This window comes from Panthera pardus, unplaced genomic scaffold, assembly GCF_024362965.1.
Source record: "Panthera pardus isolate Hobbes unplaced genomic scaffold, ASM2436296v1 HiC_scaffold_25, whole genome shotgun sequence".
In the NCBI taxonomy this organism is placed as follows: domain Eukaryota; kingdom Metazoa; phylum Chordata; class Mammalia; order Carnivora; family Felidae; genus Panthera; species Panthera pardus.
In genome coordinates this window covers 7,326,745-7,340,867 of record NW_026526821.1, presented here as the reverse complement: position 1 = coordinate 7,340,867, position 14,123 = coordinate 7,326,745, and the positions used below count along the sequence as shown (strand labels likewise).

At 40.6% G+C, this 14,123-nt stretch overlaps 1 pseudogene; it reads right to left on the bottom strand.

Moving 5' to 3' along the window:
- Window positions 1–14,123, bottom strand: part of LOC128773530 (ragulator complex protein LAMTOR5-like) — a 142,866-nt pseudogene that overhangs the window by 60,832 nt on the left and 67,911 nt on the right.

Sequence of the window (14,123 nt, the reverse complement as noted above, 5' to 3'; positions counted from 1 at the left end):
TGAAAAAATGAAAACTTTTTTTTTTAATTGGGAAAGACAGGAACAATTCACAAAAGGAAATGTAAAAATGGCCCTTCGATACATAGAGAACCAATCATTCCTCATTGGAGAAATGAAAATTAAAAATTAAAACAGGGACACAGAATCACCTATCGGACTGGCAGAAAATAGACATTGTGATGCCTGGTTCTGTTGATGAGGCTGTGGCAAGACAAGCACTCTTTCTCATGTTGCTGTGGAAGGATGCTGAAAGGGATAGGCCCTCAGGAGGGGAGTCTGGCCAAATCTAACCAAACTGCTCTTGCCTTTTGTCATGCAGTTCCATATCTATGAATCTACCCTGAGGACACGTTCCTGATGGTATGAGAATACATATGCATAAGGTCATCCACGGCAGCCATATGCATAAGGTCATCCTCGGCAGCCATATGCATAAGGTCGTCCACAGCAGCATCGTTAGTAATTGCAAAGCTTGGGAGAAAACCTAAATGCCAATCCACAGGACAGGAGTGGCAGAGAGGTTGGTGCATCCACAAAATGGTGCTGTGCAGCTGGCAGAATGAGGATGAGGTCCAGAAATTGATTTGGAGTGATTTCTAGAGCAGCTGCTATGTGAAAATAGCTCAGTGCGGAAAAGTAGCTAGAGCATATTCTCCTTCATGTAAGGCAAAGGGGCTACAGAAAAGATACATGTATCTACTCATGTGTGCAAAAGAAATGCAGGATACATAAATGAGAAACAAAATAGATCAGTGACCTCCATGGGGTGGGTGGGGAAAGGGTGGAAAACAGTGGAGAATTGGAACAGAGTACAGGGAAAGGAAGGGGAGACTTCTGAGTAAACAGTATTGTAGCACTTTGAGTCTTAGAAACAAAGTAATGGGGGGGAAAACACAGAAAATAAACATATATGCAAAATATGTGTATATATGAAATAAAGCAGGATGGGAGGGGAACCCAATGTGGGATATAAACAATAAAAAATGAACCTAATCGTATCACAAATGAATAATAGAACTTCCCTGAAAGGGGAGAGGAAGAAGTAACCTCAGTAAATTTGGAAGATTGACTAGATACTCTAAGGCTTAAGGCATATGAGAATCCTTTAAAAATAATGGGCTTGGGGTGCCTGGGTGGCTCAGTGGGTTCAGTGTCTGACTTTGGCTCATGTTACGATCTCAAAGTTTGGGAGATCTAGCCCCACATCAGGCTCTGTGGTGACAGCATGGAGCCCACGTGGGAGCCTCTGTCCTGCTGTCTCTCTGCCCCTCCCCTGCTCGTGCACCTGCTCTCTCTCTCTCTCAAAAATTAACATTTAAAAAAAATAATAAACAAAAATACCAGGCTTTCGTTTGTAAATCTGTTTCTCATAGAGGAATGGGGAAGCAATTCCAAAATGATTTCACGTGTAAATGAGCATTAAATAAATAAGTAAATGTGTTATAGTATCAAAAATTAGTATAAAAGTTGCTGGGCATACAGAGAAACGGAAAAAGAAATTTTAGAAAATTTAGAAAAGATTCTAAAGCCATTATTGTCACAAGCTTAGGGGCAAAACTTAGCCATTTTACCAGACACTGCAGTGAGGAGAAAATTTGCAAATTATAGGAAAGTAACCTCCACACAGACAACAAATAAACAGAAAAGAACAAAGTCAAGTACCCCTTGTAACTAACCTTGAAGAGATCAACTCTTTGATGGATTAAGCAGCCTGCCTAGAGTATGTGTCTGTCTGGCAATGATTAACTACTGGTTTGAAAATGAATTTATGTGAAGTTTAAGATGCCCATTTGTAAGAGCAACATATATTAAAACTTTGATGGAAAAACACTTTATATGAAAGTCAAATAAGGAAAACCTTTGCTTCTCTTCAATGAAGTCAGTGAGGATCATGCCAGATCATTAGAACACTTGCCTTGTTTCAAAATCATTTGAACGGTTTAAAAATTACTTTGTAAACACCAAATGTGAGAAAATATTGTCTACAATTCAATTTCCCTACTATTCAACTGACTACACAGTGTCTGGGCAATGTTCATCTCTTTGTTTTATGCATGTAAAATATTATATAGTTATGATAATAGCTATCATAAATAAGTTTGTATTCTGCATTCTCTTACTGTATCACAAACATTCTTTGGCTGCTACACTGTCTTCATTGTTACCTTTTTTATGAGAACTGAATAGTCCATATCAATATTACATGAGTGTTCATTTTTGTGTTTTTTTCATAATTTTGCTTTTTTAAAATTTTCTTAATGTTTATTTCTGAGAGAGAGAGAGAGAGAGAGAGAGAGAGAGAGAGAGAGAGTGTGTGTGTGTGTGTGTGTGTGTGTGTGTGTGTGTGAGCGAGAGGGGGAGGGGCAGAGAGAGAGGGAGACACAGAATCAGAAGCAGGCTCCAGGCTCTGAGCTGTCAGCACAGAGCCGGGTGCGGGGTCCAAACTCATGAACCGTGAGATCATGACCTGAGCCGAAGTCGGACGCTCAACCAATGGAGCCACCCAGACACCCCTAATTTCTTTACTAAACTATTATTGAAGTGTTTACATTGTTTTTGAAGGGAAAAGATTTAAAATTTATTGTTTTATTACAGACTAGTTTGAAAATAATATCAAGACAAGAAGGGAATTACCCACAGATGTCATTCTGAAAACATCAATTTTTTATTTATGTACATCTTCGATTTCACATCATAAAAAAACCAGTATGAATAGAATGTTATATTCTATACTTTCCATTAACATTATGCCCCACATATGCTGTTTTTCTTCAGTGATTTTTTTGGTAGCTTCTCTATGCTTTCTGTAGCTCATGTTATTCTGTGTTGTTTTCTCTAGGTAATTTACCATTCTCTGAAATCAGTCCCTCTGTCTCCTCCCATCAGAAGTGTAAGTATCATGAGGGCAAGGATGGCCTCATGGCCTGTCCTGCCCCATTCAGTCTGTTCATGGCCTGGAGTGGTGCTAGACATCAATAATTATGGACAAATGATTGAGATTCAGGCTAGTCGTGGTTGAGCCACATTTTGAATCCTGGGGCTCTGACCCCAGAACTGTCCGTGTGGTGGCAACAGCGAGTATATAAAGAGCTATAACTTCTTACTATTGCAAGGGACTCATGGTAAACCTTTCCAGCTCCTCCAGAAACAGGGATGGATTGATTCCCAAGATCCAGGAATAAACTAAGAGCAACCTAGGGATGTTTAGTTGTTCTCAACTGTAAATATTCTGACATCCTATTTTAATGCACTGTTTTATAATATTTTAGTGTAGTAAAAGGGATGTGAACTTTGAAGGCATTTTGGCACATGACATAATCTTAATTCTACTAATTACCACCTGCATGAGGTACTTGGTCTCCTCTGCCTGGGTTTCTTCTTCTGCAAAAGGGGAGAAAATAATAACGCCGTTTTAGATAGTTGTGGTGAGGACTAAGAAAGTAAATCGATATAGAAATCAACTATGCATCAACATGTATATATAATATTTGATGTGGTTCTTTGTAAGTAGGAAACATTCCATAAATATTAGCTGCCATCATCCACATCATGGCCATTGTTTTGTAAGCCCCGGGTAACTTTTCCCTTACAGAATTAAAATTCCAGAGTTTAAAAGTATTCTGTTAAACAAATAGGACACATTCAAGGCTATACCTTGAATATCCCTCTTCTTTATTTGCATTGCAATGTGCTCTCTTGACTGGTGTAGAAAAGGAAGAATGGCCAACTTTTGCTGGAAATGGTGTATAAGCGTGAGTTTGAACACGCAAATCCATCATTCATGTGAATGTCATTCATCATGTGTGTTCAGGGTGGAGAGAAATGTTAAGTGCCGCTGCTTTTGACTATAAAAATCCCAGGGGTCAAATTATGTAAATTCTCATGGAACTCAGGAGAGCGTCCTGCCATCCAGTGGACATAATAAATGCTGTTGATGTTATAAAGAAGATACTTCAGTTTCTGATAAAATGGCTTCTTTCTTCAGGCGATTGCTTTAGGACCAAAGACTTTGCTTGAAGGTGAAGGGGATTTATTTTTTTACCTAGATTCATAAATTGAGTGAAAACAGTCCTTTCTGAGGCAAAGAAGGACTCTCCCACACGTAGGGGCACTCAGAGGCTCTAGCACATTCTGTCTCAGATGCGGCACCTGCTGGAAATCTACAGTAAGAGACACAACTTACTATACTGACTCTCCTCGTATCTTCTCAAAACAAACAAACTTTTTTCTTCCAAATACTTGTTAAATGATGATGAGCTGTAAAATATGAACACATATTAGGAACACGTGATCATGGTCAGGAAGATACTCCATTTTGTATGGCTGTAATCCCAGGCCATCGATCAACAATGTCACCCACGGTAGCTTCGTTATGGATAAAGTAGTCAATATCAGCTACGCTATACTACACTAATATCTTCCATAATCTCAGCAAATTAACCATAGGAGTTTTTTCCCTATTCATGCAAATTCCATGGCACTCTTGTTGCCCTTCAAAGCCACTTTCTTAAAATGCTTAGACATCCAGAACTTTCCTATTTTTAACCTCAACGTCTCATTATTCCCCCACTGGGATCACCCCTAGCAGGAAAGAGAGCCGTAGAACTCATATCCATTCTGTTTTGCTTTGATTTGCTTAAGACCACAGGCCAAAACTAGTCAGAGCACCCCTCCTAACCACAAGGAAAATAGAAAAGGTTCAAGGGTCACATAGATACTCAGTGAGCAATAGAATGTAAAGATACAATTATATCCTGAGAAATAGTCATACTATAAGATAGGCTACAGGAAAATGCAGAAGGTTAGGGGCATCCGGTTAACTATAACACTATTGATATATGTCCTGTTAAATTCCCCACTTGGAAATTCTCAATACACATTAGCCCATTTTCTCAGTTGTGAGAAACCATTCTACAAATAAGCGTGATTATCTTGGTTTAATCTGGTTGTTTTTATTTTTATTTTTTGTAAAGTTGATAGAATAATTCCCTTCCAGAACACCCATGAACCTCATATTCCATTAACTCACATTAGAGAAATATTGCATTAGGACATCTTGAAATACTAAAGAGAAAAACATAATGGACACTTAATAGATATTTATTGGCGGAACATTAAATAAATGAATGAGAAGTCACTTTTCACATCCACGGACACCTGTTTGATCAGAATTGGAGGGACCAAAATCCCATACAACACCTGCATTAATGTTGAAAAATGAAAATCCTAGGTCCAACAGCTAGCTTTTGCTTGCAAGATGCTATCTACCAATTTTGGTGGGATTTTGTTGTTGTTGTTGTTGTTTCGCCTATGCTGACTTGAGTGGTTTTTTGATGTCATTAGCTACATCTCATCTGCTTACGATTTCACAGTGGAATTCATCAGGGTGCAACGCTCAGCTTATACAACTCATCCCACACTTCCTTCCGCACAGGAATTTAGGAATGGAAACCAAATATGGCATTATGATAGAGAGAATCAAAATTACATGTTGTATAAGCCATGCTTTAGATGGTGTTCCATGCTAAAAATCTCAAAAACTCATTGTAGGGAGACTCAGCAAAAGGCACAGTGCTACTTGTACGTTCCGTAAAAAAATCCGACTCAGTGAGGCCTTGAGCAATAATCAGGCTTCGTAGCAATAGCTTACGGTTTGCCTTGGGTCCAGAGAGTGGCTAATTGTTGGCAGAGAACCACAGAAACCGGGAGGAGAAAACAATACGGAAGCAATATTATTTGCCATCTAATTCTCTGTAATCCTGAAGGGTGGTTATGCTGAATGATAACACACAGAGGAAAGATTAAATATAATAACATAATGTTCATGCTCTGCACCAGAAGTTATTACTTTTGGCACCATAGAGGCAGATGGTTGGCACTGGCCATTGCCAGGAGGTGTTGAGTGCGCAAGAGGTACTGAGGAATTGAGTCATCTGTGGGGAAAATGACAGTAATGAACTGCTTGTAATGCTGTGAAAATTCAATGAATTTGATTAAACGCAGATTGCAAAACTGTTTCCTGGACGACCATTGGACACAGTCATTGATGCTGAAATGTGCTCTCTCCAATGACAAGTCGGACAGGGAAACCACTGTTTGTGAGGCCAGTTTGTTGAGCTTCTTGATGAAAGGGGTGGCCAAGGAGATGAGCAGAGCCCTGCCCTCCCAGCCTCCTGCAGCCCCCGGGTCCGCAGGCACCAGGTTGTCTGACTGCTGGGGAACTTTCTAGAAGAGGCACAGTTAGCCTAATAACACATCATCTTGGCCCCCAGGGAGCAAACTTACGGAAACTTTTTGTTAGATCTTTATTTCATATCTTCCACGACCACACTACCTGTATTGGAGTAAGGTGCATACGGTACAGTTTATGGCATGTGATTTGGACAGATGGCAACAACAGAGTGGTGACAGAGCAGTTTCATGTGGGGTCTACAAGCTCATGTCAAGAGTACAGGGAGAAGCGAGAACGGGGATCGTAGGTAAGGGTGGCACGCCACCGAGTGTGGCCCCAGGACCCACAAAAGCATGCCGCCCCTTCCTTACTTTTCGTGATGTGATAAATGCAGAAACAGAGAGTAAGATGGGGCACCTGGGTGGCTCGGTTGGTTCAGCATCCGACTTTGGCTCAGGTCATGATCTCGTGGTTCATGAGTTCGAGCCCCGCATTGGGCTCTATGCTGACAGCTCGGAGCCTGGACCCTGCTTCAGATTCTGTCTGTCTGTCTGTCTGTCTCCATCTGTCCCTCCCTCGCTCACACTTTGTCTCTCTCAAAAATAAACATTAAAAAATTAAAAAAAAAAACAGAGTAAGCACTTAGCAATGTTTAACAATTCAACAATTCCATCAGTTCTGATACTAAACAGGTGGATTTTGCAGGGTTTGCACCTATTAGAATTTTATTTTTCTGGTGATTCATTTTATAAAAGTTCTGTAATGGGTTGGAAGTTCTACTGCAGATAGTTTGAGAATCAATGAACTGGGGTTGCAGAGGCAGACGTAGTCTGCATTTCCTACAACATACATGGCTTTAAGCAAATGACTGACCTATCTACATTTTGGTTTGTTCAGTATTTGATACTTACTAGATTATGTCATTATTAAATAATTGGATTCGCCAAGAACCACTCGCATGAACAACGGAAAAATTACTAAAATATTTAGATAATCCACACCTACTCATTTGAACAATGCACAAGTCAAACGATCAATTAAGTTCAATGGTTTGGAAGAATGAGTGGATCTAATAGCACACACACTTGCTTCACTCAACTGTTCGGTTCCTGCAACAAATATTTTTGCGCATCTGCCTTGTTCCAGACATGGTTCTAATTGCTGAGGGTGTGCAAGTGAATAAAAATTGCAAAGATTCCTGCACATGGGGAGTTTGTTCTGGAAGGGGCTATGGTTGGCACAGAATAGCTGTACTTAATCAGTAAACTGTACAATCTACTTGGGATTAAAAATTGCTATGGGAAAATAAAGGAAGCATTGCAGGGCAAGGAAATAGGGAAATTTGTAAGGAGATCGCATTTCAACAAAGACACAAAGGAGGTGAAGTTCGCCATGTGGATACGTGGAGGAGGGGCATTCTGAGTAGAGGTAACAGCCAGTGCAAATGTCCTGTGTTGGCATATATCTAGTGTATTTGAGAAGCAGCATGGAGGCCAGAGTGGATGAAGGAGAGAGAACAAGGGAAACGTGGATAGATGAGGACAAAGAGGTAATTCAAGTCTAAACGGACCATGTGAAAACTTGGTTTTCCACTCCAAGATAGGAAGCATTGAAAGTTTGGAAAGAGAACTGACATGGCTTTCCTTCCATGTTAAAGGATGATAAGGCTATTTCAGCAATGCAGGTAAAGGAGATGGTGGGATGCCAGCAAGACGGTAGCAGTAGAGGTGAGAAATGGTCAGATTCCTGGTATATTTGAAAGGCAGAATCAATAGAATTTCCTGATATTGGGTATAAGGTATGAGATTGTGAGAGGGAAAGATAAATCAAGGAAATTTCAAAGTTCTTTGCCTGCGCAACCGGAAAATCTGGGATGCTGCAGGCTGTGGGTAGAAGAGATTATATGGCATTGGGGGTGCATGATGAGTTTTGTTTGGGACACGTTAAGTCATACTTGTCTGTTATGGGCAGCTAAGTGTCTTTAAATGTCAAATATGCAATTAGAGTCCAGAGCTTGTGGAAGACATTAAGTGTGGATGTTGCTGGGAATAAATCACTTTGAAGCTAGAAAACTGGATGAGGTTACCAAACAAGAGAGTGCAGACAGAGACAAGGGCTACTGACTGATCAGATCAGAGACCCTGGGGCACGAAGAAGTTATGGAGAAGAAGAGGGACAATGAAGGAGAGTTAGCAGGAGTGACCAATGGGACAGGAGGACCATCGATAGAGGGTAGGACTTGGGAAACCAAGTGGAGAAAGTGTTTCAGGAAGAACTCATCGAGGGTGTGAAATGCTGCTGGTAGCCACGTAAGGCAAGGACAGAAACCTCTGGATGCAGAAATGTGAAGTTCCTTCATAACCACGTAAAGATGCAATGGTTTGTAGAATGATAAAACAAGAGTCATATGGAAGGAATTTTGAAGGGAAGGACCAGAGGTGAATCGGACACAGAATAGAAACAAGTCTCGTAAGGAGTTTCTAGCACGAGGGAGCAGACCCATGAAGCAATATTCGGTAGCAGAAGTGGGGTCAAGAGAGAGATTTTATGTGACTTTTCAAGGGTGCTTCTTTTGGGGAAGACCTCAAGCAATTAATAGCACAGGTCATAAAGTGTGAGGACCCTGAGGTGTACCGAAATGAGCAAATTTTGGAGACGAAGTTAGAAGCCATCAGAAGTGAACGCAGTCACAACAGAGAACACCTCCAAGGCAAGAGCAGGAGGCACTGTAAGAAACGCTTGTTTGATTTCAAGGGCTACGCTTTTTAAATGCTGTGAGTGGTACTTACCAGGCAAATGGCACAGGCATTTGTTTGCAAACGCAAACTCCTTTGTAATCATCATGGAGCAATTTGTACAATCACACATTTCTTCAAACAAGTAATTAATACTGATACTTAAATACTAAATTGATAGGCTTTCTTGCTCTCTTGCTTGCAAGCTATTCACATTCTAGCTGTGATTAAGAATCAGCAGAGACAGTCCCTTAAGGTAATAGGTGCAAGAAATTTTCTGTAGTCTCCACTGTCTCCAGTTTTACATTGATGTGTATTAAGTAAAAGTAGAAGGAAAAGCAACAATGCCCTTTGTCTTCTTGTTTTTTGTCTTTCAAACTTTTTTCCCTAACAAAGGGGAAGCAAAATATATCATATATGTATGTGTGTATGTGTGTATATATTTATATTAAATACACATACACACACCTCTTTGGCATATATATATATATATATATATATATATATATATACATATATATATATATATATATAATATGTTGTATTTTATAACATTTCTTTTACTGGTATTTTGTAAATTTGTGTTCAGATTCCATTCTTCCTTCTTGTGATCGCCTTCCTTCAGAGTCATGGAGAAAGCATATCTTCTTACCTACTTTGGCCTGGAAGGGACATATATCCTTCCATTTGTGAAAATAAGTCATGACATAGGGAGACCTGGAGAATGCAGCCCATCTTTATTTCAGTCTCCCCTTCCAACATAACTCTGTACTATGCAAGGAAACCATGGCACTTTGGTGGCCAACCAGCTGTCTGCTACAGGGAATGGGCATTTCAAGGTCAAAGGCAATCGTGCTCTTTGCCCAAGGGATATTTGAAAGAATTTAGAGTTCTATATAGAGAAAGGCAAAGGAAAGATATACGAGAATGTTCTAATATGACTTAATCTTTGATAAATTAGAGCCCTCTGGATATCAACATAAGAATGTTTGGGTTTTGTTTGTTTGTTTGTTTTGTTTTATAGGAATTAGCTGCTTTGGAAATCTGAAAATGGACTATGAATCTTGTCATAGCCTATACCTCACAACTAGCATCAATTACATATTTGGACCACGTGGCATTTATTGCTTTCTTATTTACAAGATCACATTAGTAACCAGTGGCAATGATAAAGAACAGTCAACATCGATGCCATCCAAAAGAATAATAACAAGAAAAAATAATTCCCTGGGACAGCAACTAAAATCAAACTTGGATTGAAGTCTAGGAAAATGATCATTTTTCATCATAATTGTAATCACATAAAATATTAAATATTTTCTTCATTTTGACATTTTAATCACACCCTATATTCTTCATGTAGAGATACTTCTTCGAATTCTTTTGTGATTTCTTTAGTTTTTATAAATACACATATAAAGTATATTTGTGCATCCACACATCTGTATATAAAACCCAATATTAGGCTTGTGTTTTTCATTTTCGGGTGGGTTGGTGAGTTTTTCCCTTATTTAATAGTGTGACATTTGGGGGTACCTGGGTAGCTCAGTCAGTTTAGTGGCCAACTCTTGACTTTAGCTCAAATCATGATCTTGTAGTAACGGGATTGAGCCCTGGTTGGGCTCCCTGCTGAGCTTGGAGCCTACTTAGGATTTTCTCTCTCTCTCTCCCTCCCTCTCTCTCTCTCTCTCTCTCTCTCTCTCTCTCAAAATAAGTAAATATATATTCCACATACAGAGATGGAGAAAAAAATAGATTAAGAGTCTGCTCTCTGGTTGTCCCCAATATTCTGACATTCTGAGGTCAGTATTGATCTTTTGCATTCCTTTCAGTGAACTGTGCATTCCTTCTAGTGAGTCCTGTCCAATATCACCAAAATGTGTACTGTTTGTATCGCTGAAGGGAACAAGCCCTCTGGTTAGACTCCTGGGTTGAATCCTGACTTCGTTTCTGACTCAGTCTGTGGGCTTAAAATGCTTAATGTTTCTGTGCCTCAGTGTGTTCGCCTGTACAATGGGGCCATGTGATTACCTACATAGCTCTGTCATGTAACTGAATTAAGTCTTCCGAAAGCAACTTTCCTAGCATAACTAATAAAGGTTAGATAATATTGTATTTGCTGTTTCTGCTCCCATTTAATTACATACCCCTGTTCTCATATCACTTTCTACATCTGTTTTTCTCTTCTTGCCCATGCAGCCCCACACAGACTATTATCATAACTGTTGTAGCTGAAGTGTTGAAGTAAATTGAGGAAGGCAACAGCACCGTGCGAAACAGTATGCGTATCAGTTTACCTTTAAATGAGAGGTATCCTCATGCTGAGGTTTCCTGGCCATCTCTTCTGTGAGGCATTTTTTTTTTATGTTTATTCATTTCTGAGAGACAGAGCATGGGGGGGGGGAGGGGCAGAGAGAGAGGGAGGCACAGAATCCCAAGCAGGCTCCAAGCTGTCAGCACAGAGCCTGATGCGGGACTTGAACTCATGAACTGTGAGATCATGCCCTGAGCCGAGGTCGGACGCTTAACCCACCGAGCCACTAGGCGCCCCTTGGCCATGAGGCATTTGTAAAAGCTGTAACCATCTCACCCAGGACCTGCCCCACTACTGATAACCATCTTCTCAAATCTGTGCTAGTCTCTATCTTCTGGGCCTAGAGACATGGCAACATGAAGCAGAGGGAGGCTAAATAAATTGTCTCAGTTTTAAAAAATTAGTCAATGAAATAGAAATTGGCAATTAGCATCAGAACTGCAATCAATTCTGGAATATAAAAATGGAATCCTCCATGCATACAAAAGTATATTGTAAATGATAATAGTTACACCCACTGATCTTGAAAATAGTTTGCCACGATTTAAAATATCCATCAACAGTTTAAAAGTCCCTTCCCTATTCCTCCAACTAAGTGGAACCAAAATTGTTCTCTCCCACTGAAAGATTTGAATATGATATAAAACAGAGGTAGCACATGATTGCCCGGACCTTCTGTCTACAACTGGGTTTTGTTTGTATGTGTGCGTTCTGCAAGTGGTTAAGCGTTAGCCACTGTTACCAACATGGGTTTTCTCATTTGTTTGTTTTAATACCTGCCAGGATCTGTGGCCATTTGAATGTGTACCTTAGTAGACACCAAAGGCACATTTCTATTGTCTTTACTAGATTTTATATATCCGCGGAACTTAGGACAACTGACTTTTCCAAATTCAAACTTAGACAATTAACTTTTTTCAAAAATACTAAAAACTCATCTTAACACTTTTTATTGGTGATATGTTGTCAATGATGTTTTATTCCCCTATGTTTCCAGTGTCAAAAATACTGTCATTTTTCATTTATAAGTGTGGGACGCAAAGGACATGCCCCAGGAAAAGGAACGTGAAATCCTTTTGTTTTGTGGCCCACTTCCTAAATATATGCAACGTTTATTTGTCAATCATACCTCAGTAAAGCTGAGGAAAAAGGGACTCGGGGCTTTCAGCAACCCCAGTTGCTTATATACCCCTATTCGTGTCAAAGGCATATTTTCATAAACACTCACTCGCTGTAAATTTTGGAGGAGCGGGATATTAACTAGTTTTATTTTTTTCTAATCACTGGCTCATTTAACATGAAAAAGTAAATGACATCCTAGCTTATTTCACTTATTTTTTTATATTGCTTCTTTACTAAAACCGTAAAAGAAAAAGGCCTTAGGTACCATAATGTGGAAGCGCGAATGGTTAGCTGAATGCAAATGCTCAGTTAATCACTCAGGAACACCATTTTGGGGTCTACATGACCTTCTTTACAGTGGCAATAAAGACTGGGGGATGTTTTGGCATTAATTTTTCACATAAAGTGTTAACGAGATGCACGATTGATGACTATTCTTTCACTTCTGGATTTTAAAAGATGGGCTGGGCCATAGTTCTATTTACCCTAAGAAGGATTCCTTAAGTAGTAGGATCCTAAAGATGTCCTAATAGCCGTTTTCACAGTTCTGATAGATATTTGTTTCCCAGGTGGCTAAGAGAACAACCAAACAACAAGTCAATAGCTGAACTGTCATCATTTGTCAGTGCACGGGGCTCTACAGTTTACAAAGCACCTGTACATCTGTGATCTCAGGTTGAGCTCCTAGACAGACAGATTCTGAGACTGAGACAGGCAGGAAGGAGACTGAGTGCAGCGCCTTCTGGGGAAGGAAGAGGGAGGAGCAGGACTGGGGAGAGGGGGAGAGTTGTGTGATGCAGTGGTCCTTCCGGGATGTCCTGAGTTGGGGTGAGGTTGGTGGGCTTTTATGGCTCCCTGTTGACCAATCAATGCAGTAGGGGTCACCCCAAAAAGGGAGCTTGACATGGGGACTGGCAGATCATTTCAGCCGGGGCGCTCCTGACAGCCCGTGAACATTTGAGTGTTTGCCTCTCCCCTTCCCAATGTTTTTTACCCAGATCCCTTGGGAAGATGACTGGAGGAATCATTACCATGTGATGGGGTAGGGTCCCTCCTCCCAGCCACCTAGTCTCTCCTTCACTCCAAGATTTCTGGTCTGAACCCTGGCTTTGCTGCCGAAACTAGGGCAAGACCGTAACATGTTATTGAGGCCCCTTTCTCTAGCCTCCGAATCCTCTGTGCTGAATTTCTTTTGATTTTACAGGTGTAGCCGTATACTTGGTGGGTATCCATCAATTTGGCCCCGAGGATAAGTTCTGTTAATCATCTCCACAATTCTCTGGGTCTGGCCCTCTGGTTGTGATGCCAACCTTGCCACTCATTGCAGTGCTCATGTTCACCAGACTTCTGCTGGTTAAGCTCTGCCACCAGCTTCTGTAGTTTCCAGGTTCCATTATCCGTGTTGTTATTAACCCAGCTGAGTAGTGGCATCTCCTACGATTAGCCCTGAAGACAGCCACCACTAGGCATCTTCATGATGCACTGTTTCTCTCAGCTGCAGGTTTCCTATAGCTTTGGTAAAGGGCTGATCTTTCGGGCCCCCTTGGTACTTGGTTATCTGGTGGGTTTTCCCAAACTAACAAAACATACCTGCTGCTCCTTCCCAAGCCTTTTATTCCCCTCTTCTCCTACTTGCCCTGGCATGTGGCATTCCTACCTCACTTGCCATCAGCCACTCTCCCACTTCCAGGAACCTATTCATCTGTGCAGAACAAATTTAGCAGCTTAAAAAAGAAGGTATCCATTGGCCCACCCCATTTGATCAACTCCTTGAGAGTCA